The sequence below is a fragment of the Silene latifolia genome, chromosome Y, assembly GCF_048544455.1.
Source record: "Silene latifolia isolate original U9 population chromosome Y, ASM4854445v1, whole genome shotgun sequence".
Classification (NCBI taxonomy): domain Eukaryota; kingdom Viridiplantae; phylum Streptophyta; class Magnoliopsida; order Caryophyllales; family Caryophyllaceae; genus Silene; species Silene latifolia.
Genome location: NC_133538.1, coordinates 168,806,106 through 168,815,858, shown reverse-complemented (window position 1 = coordinate 168,815,858; position 9,753 = coordinate 168,806,106). Strand labels below are relative to the sequence as shown.

The following is a 9,753-nucleotide window of genomic DNA, read 5'->3' as shown; positions in this document are numbered from 1 at the left end:
TATCCATAAAATTAGGTTTGCCAATTATCACACCCTTATTTTAGATGATAATGAATCTCGCTTTGTCCGTTGTCCTGCTCTCCTAAATTATGCATATTGGTACGTGGTTTTACGCACCACGGGTCAACAATAATTATCCACTTCTTGATTTGTGAGTTTTTGGATCGTTTCCGACTATCGTTGGTCCAGTTTTCTAATTTAAGGTAACACGATTCTACCGTTCCTATTATACGTATTATTATTCAGGGTTATATGTTTACGTGTTATTTATTCGTGCTATAGGTACATGAACTGATTATTTATAACGTGATTATTGTTACTCAAATTATTTATAATATTAGCTATTATATTTTCTATTGTTAAGTTGATTAATTGTGAGATGGGTAGTTGGTATAACAAAGTTGAATATACATTAGAGTTATAGTATTAGATTAATGTTGGCATAGAAATCAGTTTGACTCATGGGATTAGTTTGAGCAATGACCAGATATTTGCGAATAAGGAGTATTGCAGACCGATTTCAGTATAATGAAGATTGGTTTATTATCCTTCGTGCATGGCATTGGTGTATGATATTGATTTGCAGATTAAAATATTGTGGTTGAAAGTGCACAATGTTGTGGAGATCAGGCCGTGAGATTTCGGTATTAAGAATTGTGATTTAGAGTATTGGAATAGTGATTTGCTTCTAACAAGTTTTCGATTAGTATTGTAATTTTTGTTGTCGTTCTCTTTGTCCTTGACTCTTGGGTGAGTAGCTTAGAGTCTTGTACTCTAAGTGTTGAGCAGTTTTTTAAAGAACATTTGACAATATCGATATTGAAATTGAGATGGAAATTGGTTACTGGTATTGACTTATGAGTTATGGGGCCTTTGAGCCGAGTTATGTTTACGGTCCAGAGTGACCATGGTTGTTGAGTTATTTGAGTTTGAAATCGATATTGAGATGGAAGTATTGTTTCGCGGTTTTATTCCGCCGGTTCACTCACCCCTTGTCTTTGGCTTAGGTTCTACGATAAGAATACGATATCTGGTTACTATGGAGTTATATTATGAGACGGATTAATGAGTGAGTCAGTTTAATGAGTGAGATTGAGTAATGAGTGAGATTGAGTTAGTTATTGGGACAAGAGTGTCTATTATATTGTGGAGTAGCTTTGAGCTTGAGATTAGTTTATGGGGAGTGTTTTTATTATTTTCTGTGTTTATTTTTATTTTTACATGTCTGTGTTTCCACGCCATGACCAAAACTATTCTGCTTATATTGAGGTATTATCTGTTACTCAGCTTTCCGGGTAACGTGGTTTCTCCCTTCTGGGCTACTCGTCATTGGGGTAGTTCCTTTCTGTTTTCTGGTTTTATTTCAGGTTACTTCCGCTTCAGTTCAAAGGGATTTTATTTCAAGACAAGATTTTATTTAAAGTGTTTGTAAAAGTTTTAGTTCATTTTGTATATTTTGTTTTAAGAGACATTTTGTAAGAAAAACTTTGTATATTAATTATAATATCTCTGTATTTCGGCGAGTTTTATATGTAAAAGTTATTTTTAATTTAGCCGAAAATCAGGGGTGTTACAGATGTTAATTATTTAACATAAAAAAATATAATAAGTAGGTTATAAATAATTCAAGTTAGATTTCATAATATATAATATTGCATAATTCTTTCGATTTGATTTAATGCATATATGTAATATATTTATATAAATATATAATCCTCTTAAAATTACATGTCTAAGTAGTAAAAGTAATTTCGTCAGTAAAGAAAATAATTGTAGTAACATTGGATATAGTTATATGATAGTAATCACTCATTTGAATAGTAAAACTAACAATATTATCAACGAGATTAGTGAGAGTGGTAGAAATAACAACGGGAGTAGTGAAATAATCAATATTAATGCGTCAATAGATAAAGTAACAATAATTACGGCGGGAGTAGTGAAATTATCAATATTAATGCAGTAGTAGTGACAGTAACAATAATTACGGCGGGAGTAGTGAAAGTAACAATGATTACGGGCAAGTAGTGAAATGTTATTACTATTGTTTCATTAATAAGAGTAAAATATTAATAGCGGGAGTAGTGAATTTGTCTCAAAATTTATTTCATCGTAATTTTAGGATATGTTATAAAAATATATTAATGATAAATTTATGTGTTACGCAACTTTAAGTAATTTTATTTAATGAAAAAAATTAATGGTAAGTAGAGGTAGCCCGGGCGAAACCGGGCACCAATACTAGTTATATATTAATTCCAGAAACTAAGGGACTTCAATGTAATTAAAGAAATCTATACAAATTAATTATACTATATAGTTTTAAATCTATAGCACCGTGTGATGGACCTGATAAAGGGACCTCAATGTAAATATTATATAGTTTTGGTTAAAAGTATAATATAAAGATGCCTTGATGAAAAATATTTATGGAAATTACATTAAATTAAAGTAATTAAATTTAGAATATACAAGAATATAGTGATTTTCCTTAAAATTAACATGGCCCACTTATGTAATTTATTAGTATCATCATAGAATTATACATTAAATTAAATGTAGTAAAACTAATAGTAGCAGCAACGAGATTAATAAAATTAACGATAGTAATGTGGTAGTAGTGACAGTTATAATAATGATAGTGGGAGTAGTGAAAGTAACTATGAATGTAGTGAAAGTAATAGTGGTAACAATGAGAAAAAGTATGAACAATTAAATAACCAATCGACTCAAGGAAATATTTTATTTATTGAAATATAGGCCGGATAAAATTAACGGGAATAATGAATTTAACAGGAAAAAATAGAGGAATTAGTAAAAGAAACAATAGTAACCACATGAGTAGTGAACGTAATGGTATTAAGAAAGAATATCGTGAAAGTAATAATATTAATAGCGGGGTAGTGAACGTGTCTCATAATTTGAAAATAAATTTTACATTTCATCATAACTACAAGATATGCGGTAGAAAAATATATTACAAATAGTAAACGTGTGAGTTAGACAACTCCAACATAGTTTATTTCATTGAAAATAAAATTTAACGGTAAATAGAGGTAGCTCGGGCGAAGCCGGACACCAAACCTATATCTATCTATCTATATTATTAAAGGAAGCTTTTTTTGAGCGATTACAGAGTCTCCAGCCTTCGTAAAACACCTTAACAAAATAGATAATGTTAAATAACAATAGCTATATCAAAAAAATATCCTATATCACGTATGACGTGAAGTTGTTGATTACTACTCTGTTACATATATTTGATCTGTTCGCAAACTAATACAATTGTATGCGAATAACAATACTAAGCAAACCCTTACGTAAATCAACCTAACAAATAGATAAGAAAGTAGCTTTTGGAAGCTCTCACATTAAAAATAAATAAAAAGACTTCTATTAGACTTCAAATAACTCCATAAGTACAAATGAAAACCGTATATATATACATGCCGACTAAATCAAATTGCTATATTTTCATGACTTCTCTAATTCCTAATTGTTTTTTCTTAGAAGCATGTTATGAAGATATTAAGTTACGATCTCTAATATTTATTGTTTGCAATAAATTTTTAGGTATAATTCATGTTGTACATATACAATGTGATTTTTCAATTCAGAGATGGAACCCGTCTTCAGATAATTTATTATTGAAGGTATAGCTTTTTTTTTTTTTTTTTTTTTTTGTAATTCCGTTCTTAGTTACCATCTTTCAAGATTTTTATGTCGGTCTAACTACTTTGCTTTCTATTTAATTTAATTGTTTTATTTGAAGGAGGTACGCGTTATGTGTACTATTGATGTGCATATTAGCGTTAAAATTGCTTTATACATTAGTACATGATAGTTTTTCTATACTAAATTAATTGTTTTTTAATCTTATGATGTTTTATTGTTTTATGGCAGATATCATGGTTGTCGAGTATGCATGAAGATTGTTCGTAGCGAACTATTGGGTAAAGCTTTCCTCCACTAGTACAAAAATGACATAAGGCGGATACAAATGGCTACGGTCATGAGAAATAGCCGTAGCCTATTATAAAAGGCAACGGTTGTTATCAAATAACCGTAGCATTAGTAATAAAAAAAAAGAAATGGCTTCGGTTATATTAACAACCGTAGCTGAAAATATATTAAGGCAACGGCTATTTTATAGACCGTAGCCGTTTATCGAAATGAATTTAGGCGCAAAAGTAATAATTTTTTATTTTGACTTTTTCTATTGCAAGCTCCTGTCCCAACTCTATATCATATTTTTTATTTTATTTTTTAAAACCAAAGGGTGCACTCAAAATCACAACGCAGCACCGTTTAATTTCTTCCCTATCAACTCTATCACAATTTACTTCCAAGTCGCCAACACCGATCACCAACTGATTGTCGCCAACACCAGCAGGTCACGACCTCAACCTCCTTTCGCTCACGCCGCAGCCACCACCACCGCCATATTGAAAATTCGGGTAATCAATTCTGATATTTTTTCCTGAACAAATCAATTTTTTAGGGTTTGGATTATATATTATTTTCCTGAAGAAATCAATATATTTATTTAATTTTTAATTAATTTGATTTAGGGTTAGTATTATACTAAGTTTAGGATTTTCTTTTGGATTTAGGGTTGGATTATATGCAATCAATTTGTATGGTTTTTCTTTTGGATTTAGGAAAAGCTTATTTTGGTGTATTGTGGGTATATTCTGGTCCATTGTTATACGGAATTCAGTTTTTTTAATCATTATAAAGCTTAGGAATAATTGTTTTTTAAATCACCTTTGGTTCTAGTGCTGTAATTTGGGGATTCTGGTCCAATAGGTTGGGGTTGAGTTTTTTTAATATCTTAATCGAATATTTTAGTTTAGGATTAGAATTATACGAGTGGGTATAAATGAATATCGTCTTGTTGACTAAGATGAGTATAAAAGTGTAGCTTACTAGGTAAGTCTTGGTGTGTAGCTTTTTTGCCGAGTTCTTGGTTGGTGAAAATGGCATTGGTGAGGATGTGTCTGATCCGGTGCCAATGCCGACGATAATGCTTGTGAGGTAGGTATGGAAAGTAGCCTTGCAGAATAAATATGCACAAACACAGAGTGTCAAATGGTCATCTTGAACACAAACACCTCTTTAAGTAAATGGTATTTCTTATTACAATTGTTTAAAAAAGCCATTGTCCATGTTTCAAATTTTAAAATCCGGCTAAACTTATTTCACAAACTCTCATTTGTGACGTTGATATCCGTCACAAGCTTGTGACGGGTACCGTTTCCTCTCACAAAATGCCCATTGAGAGGTGAGTAGGAAGCACATGAGGGTGCCCCACCTTATCCCCTCTCCCTTTTTGTGAGAGGTCACAAGCTTGTGACGGGATAAGCCCGTCACAAGCAAGACTAGCTGAACCTATTTTTGTTTGACGTTTATTGCTCCCAAAATTTAGTGACAACCGTATTTAAAAGTTAAATTATTGAATAGTATCCATCTATGAGAGGAGAACTCCATACAATTGGCATGCATTTTTCTATTTTTATACTCCTGTTTTGGGTTTTCTATAATGAAAACATTATGTTGCTTTCTTTTCCTTCTCAACTGCATGCATTTTTCTATTCTTATACTCCTGTTTGTTTACATCTAGCTTAAGAGGGACTCCAAACAAGTTACCATAAAAAATTAACAGTAATAGTTAGAGTCGTATTGATAGTGTATATTGATTCAGCTGCAAATTATAAAAAGATATATTAGCAAAATATGTATTGATAGTGTATATTGACGAGCTGCAAATCAAGGACATGGAAAGTATGTACTATAGATTTATTAAGGACATGGCAGAATATAGATAAACATTGATGTACGATTGATATTGAATGCATGAACCCTTCAATGAAAAAGAAAAAATCAAGATGTATTGAAGTCTTACAAAATATTAGCCATATGGGCTCTTCCATTTATAAACTACTGACGTTAATGGATTTTATAATTTATAGTTTACTTCACACATCAATATTGGGACAAGTTTGGTAACGAGGGTCGATTTTTCTTAGCTCCTTTGTTCTTCTTATTTCTCTCTAAAGAGCTAGTTTCTGTTTTGTGGTTGTATTGTTTTTTTTGACTTAACTCATCAAGCTCAGTAATATAAAGTTTGTATTTATGATCGTCGATGTTGTTTGATATATGTGGTAGAGTTTTCTTTGCTTATTTTTAATTAGTATACTTGTAAGAATCCCTTGTGTTTTATCAAGTGTGTTTTCTGATCATCTTATTATCTGATTGTCTTTTTACTTTTCTTAGTTTTTTTTTAACTTCACAACTTGTATTTACATGAAATTCTATGAGGAAGGGGCAATCAAGTTTTGATTTTCCCAATTAACCAATTCTTGTGAAAAGATGGATCAAATTAACAATCAACAACGAAAATTAGCTTTATGTGATCAAATTAATCTTTTTTAGTCTTTGTAGTTAATAAACTTTATTGTCTCTACGTTATTTGTTGATGATTAAATGTTTCCTTCTTTGGTGTTTTTAGAGATGGACCGAAGTTGGATGTATAATATGAAACGCTCTATTCCCGAGTTTAGGATTTTAGTGAAGGAGATATTTGTGAAATGTGCACTGAGAATGCAATTAAAAAAGGAGAGACACGCAGATTGTTTGAACTCGTTAACTTGTTTTTCGTGTGCGGCATGATCGAGAGTTGTGGAATTTATGTGTGATATTATCCGGGGTAATGAAAATAGAAATAGCAAATGTATACCCGGTCGAGTTGATTATTAAGATGTGCATACATGGTTCAAACGTGTTTTTGGCTATGTTGAGGTTCATGGGACCAAATCTAATTCAGCTCAATTTATTATATGCATGCAGTAGTACATCTATAGTACAATGTCATTTGTATGTAGACAATATTAGGTACAACCATACGAGTGTACGACTATTTGTAACGCGTCTTGTATCTTATCAAGGTCCGTTAGACTTGATACTCCCTTAGCGGACATATATGATTACTTCGTTGGAACTGATGGATTCATTGAAGGAAAAAAGTATATTCGTGAATGTTCTTTCGTATTTAGATATGGCGAATTGAGCAATTTTTCAAGCAGATTTGATCCAAACCAGTTTGATTTATTTATTATGGGTTTGAATTTCGGAAATTTGGACATGAACGAACTTGATCGCACCTATACCAAATCCAAGGCGGATGTCACGGTCTCACGGAACTATACTTAAATCCAAATAAGTTCAATCCAGGTTTGGATGTGTATATAAATGGCTCCACCACTTCAACTGCTTAAAGCTAACACTTTAAATTACTTATCATTGTTATGTATTGTCACCTGTTTCGATCTAGCTTCCAACCCCAATTATTATAACTCGATAAACTTACTTGTTTCTTTGACAATCTCAGGTTTATATTGTTATTTTGATTCTTCTTCAATAAACCCTTGAGATTGGGCATTTTAACAATAAAGAGGACAATCGCAAAAATGGATAAAGTTAGGGTTTGTCTCTTTATTTCGCCCCTCTTGCATTTTATTTTATTGGTATTTCATCAACTCTCTTCAGTAATCTGTATATATGATGAAAATTATTAATTTACAAGCAGCGTTTCATTAAGTTGAGCTTAATTTGGTGTGGTTAATGTGTGGTTTAAGGTTTCAATTGATTGTTACAACTTGATAAAATCGAGATGGGATGATTTCGATTGAAGCGTCGGTGAAAGGATAGAGGGTTTTAGTCCGGTGATTGCAAAGGAATGAAGTGATTTCAAATGTATTTCAGCCTTTCAGGTAGTTGAGACGATAACAAAACTTATTCCGGTTAATTTGTTTGATGATGTTGTGTATAAGCAAATGAGCTGCTTGTTGTTCTGGTGCTTGTTGTCCTTATGTTGCTTGAAATTTGCTTATTTACTGTATGAAGGATCATAATTTGCTTATTTTGAGCATGAGTGTGCCATCTTTGCTAGCGATTATTATCATAATATTGAGGTGATTGGTCGTGTTAAGTATAGTGATTTCGAGCTTATTATGGTGTCAAGGTCATTCAAAATAGCTGCTCAAATAGCTATTCTTTTGCTTCTTGTGTATATGATATATGCTTGTTCTCTTTCATTGTATTTAGGTTCTGTTTGATGGAGTGCTAATATCCGGTCAAGCTCTTGCTATTGATGAATCAAGTATGACAGAGAGAGCAAGATTGTAAGCCGCTTAAAGTTATAAGGTCTCTTGATAATGCTAACACTGATTTGAACTATATTTGACTCTCAAATGGAATTCTGCAGGTTTCTAAGAACCATAAGTCACCTTTCCTATTGTCATTTGTAAAGCAGCGGATGGCTATGGAACTATCTTTGGTAGTGATTTCTATCTTAAACTTGTATAGGTGTGACTTGTGTTTTCTATGCGCTATTGAGTCCGTTTAATATCTGTTAAGTCGCTTAGAATGTGTCAACTTGATTTGATGCCGTGTTTGAGAGAGTACATTCATAGTCATTTTTGAGCATTTAGCTCATAGGTATCATAAAGTGATAAAACTTTTCCTTCAAAGAGTAATTTAATATTTGCTCAAATAGGTAAACCCGTGACAAGTATGTTGTAATTGTTGTATCTTTCGTGACACGGTTTCCCAAGTGCTATATCTCCAACGATAATGGACCGAATTTGACAAATACAAATGGCTTAGTCTAGGAGCTTCTATATTGGCAGATGCAAACCTACACGGATTCAGATGATGATTCAAGTTAGCCGACCCTAACCTTTGTTGAGACTAACGCTTTGTCGTAGTTTCAGAGGCCTCATATGTCACACCCAGCATCAACCAAGGTAACCTGTTTCTCTTTTCACAATTTGATAGATGTTTGATGATTCCTTGTTATTAAGGACTATGACTGTAAGCTCTCGGAAAATCCTTATTGTATTGTTGTTGAAGTTACTTTGAAGTTTGACTCACTTTTATCACGAGTCATTTCATAAATTTTTACATGCTATTTTGATTGAAAGTGACCCTTCAAATACAAGAATGTGATGGTGCAAGCTAAGTATTGATGATTCGATTCTCCCTCGATTTCGACGACTTATTATTATACGACTTAATCTCAGCGATTATCACGCTTAAAATTCTTTTGTGGAGTCCAATATGTTTTTTTTTTGTCTGTTTTCTTTCAGGCATGGAGGGACAGGAATTGTGCTTAAGAAATTGTTGATGTGTGAAATCAATTAGAATGATCTTTGCTTGGAGAAAATTTGTAGCTTTTACCTTTTGCATCCGAGTAGAATATGCTTATTTTTTTAGCCAAGTATTGATGTTGATTTGTAATGTTAGTTTTATATTAAACATTGGTTTTGTAATTAATTATTATTATCTTAATTAAAGAATTTACATTTATAATAAATCATATTTTTGTAAATAATTTTTTTTTTAAAAATTTTAATTAAGAAATGGCTACGGTTGTTAAAAGAGAACCGTAGCCTAAAGTGACTTATGGCTACGGTTAAATCTTAATAACCGTAGCTATAAGTCACTTTAGGCTACGGTTCCTTCTAATAACCGTAGCCATAAGTCACTTTAGGCTACGGTTCCTGACCGTAGCTATAACTACTTGATCTAAGGCAACGCCCCGATTTACTACGGTCGAAGAACCGTAGCCAAAAGTCGTTTTTAACCGTAGCCAAAAGCCATTTCTGTACTAGTGGTCTGTCATCAAGCCAAGAACCCAAGCCTTCGCTTCTAGACAAAATTAGACATTGGTGTACACATTGTTATCAACCT

At 32.3% G+C, this 9,753-nt stretch overlaps 1 long non-coding RNA gene across 1 annotated transcript; it reads left to right on the top strand.

Moving 5' to 3' along the window:
* The first annotated feature begins 4,344 nt into the window (after positions 1–4,344).
* LOC141633229 (uncharacterized) lies at positions 4,345–7,767 on the top strand. The gene is made up of 3 exons (XR_012538031.1): positions 4,345–4,457; positions 7,391–7,484; positions 7,638–7,767. It is a non-coding gene; the product is annotated as an uncharacterized LOC141633229 (long non-coding RNA).
* The last annotated feature ends 1,986 nt before the right edge of the window (positions 7,768–9,753 follow it).